General features: G+C 39.5%; 1 protein-coding gene across 1 annotated transcript in view; it reads right to left on the bottom strand.

Moving 5' to 3' along the window:
• The window catches only part of ATP13A5 (ATPase type 13A5), a 211018-nt gene that overhangs the window by 69490 nt on the left and 140201 nt on the right, over window positions 1-1327 (bottom strand). The window lies entirely within an intron of this gene.

Genomic DNA, 1327 nt, shown 5'->3' with positions numbered 1-1327 from the left:
GAATACACAGACTACCAAACATTTTGAAAACTACACAAACAAAAATAGACAAAATAGATGAGTGGGACATACTAAAAATTGAAAATTTATGTGCATCAAAAGACTTCACCAGAAGAGTAAAAAGGGAACCCACAGAATGGGAAAAAATCTTTTGCAATGACACATCCGAAAAGGGACTCATTTCTAAAATATATAGGAAACTACAACACCTCTACAAGAATAAAACAATAACCCAATTTAAAAATGGGCACAGGACATAAACAGACACTTCACCAAGTAGGAGATCCAGACAGCCAACAAAAACATGAAGAAATGATCATGATCACTTGCTATTAGAGGGATGCAAATCAAAACAACAATGATATATCATATCACTCCAGCAATAACAGCAAAGATAAAAAAAAGTAGAGGGCAATAAATGCTGGTGAGGATGTGGAGAGACTGAGATGCTCCTGCATAGCTGGTGAGACTGCAAAATGGTCCAATCTCTCTGTAAAGAAATATGGCACTTCCTCAGAAGGTTAGAAATAGAAATACCTTATAATCCAGCAATTCCTCTACTTGGTATTTACCCAAAAGAAATATGAGCCATAACATGAGTAGATAGATATATACACACCAAAGTTCATAGCAGCACTATTTACAATAGCAAAAAGATGGAGTCACCCAAAGTGCCCATCAACTGAAGAATGGATAAACAAACTGTGCTACATACACACAATGGAATATTATGCTACCTTGAAGAATAACAAGGAAGCTGCAAACCACCGCATAACATGGATGAACCTTGAGGAATTTTGTTGTGTGAAATTAGTCAGTCACAAAAGAAGAAATACTGCATAGGACCACTATTGTACAAGACTAAGAAAAATAACCCATACTAAAGGGGGGTGCGGATTCTTTGCTGGTTGCTGGGATGTGGGGGGTAGTGTGAGGGGAGGGAGGGAAGGTGGAGCACAGGGTAGGGAATAGACACATGATAGTTGGGGTGCTGGGAAGAGTGGCAATATATGAGAAGGAGGAAGGGATTGGAAGAACAAAGCAGATGGGAGAACAATTAGGCAGGTTCGCATGGGCTAAGTGGGACAAAGGTAAAGAATGATACATGCAGAACCTTAGAACAACAGGGCTCTAGGATACAGGGATTGAGACATGGTTGGAATGGGCAAAAGGGGGGATATAATGTTAAGATGCTTGGCTGTCTTTTGAATCTTGGTTTCGCTGGCATACCATTATAAAATAGACACTGGAGGGGGAGAGAAAGGAATACCCAGAAATATTACCATAAAAAGCTTGTAAGTCCGTCTTCTGCCTATAACTGATTGGA

This window comes from Chrysochloris asiatica, unplaced genomic scaffold (assembly GCF_000296735.1).
Source record: "Chrysochloris asiatica unplaced genomic scaffold, ChrAsi1.0 scaffold00224, whole genome shotgun sequence".
NCBI lineage: Eukaryota > Metazoa > Chordata > Mammalia > Afrosoricida > Chrysochloridae > Chrysochloris > Chrysochloris asiatica.
The sequence above is the reverse complement of the archived record's forward strand: the minus strand, read 5'-3'. Positions and strand labels throughout refer to the sequence as shown.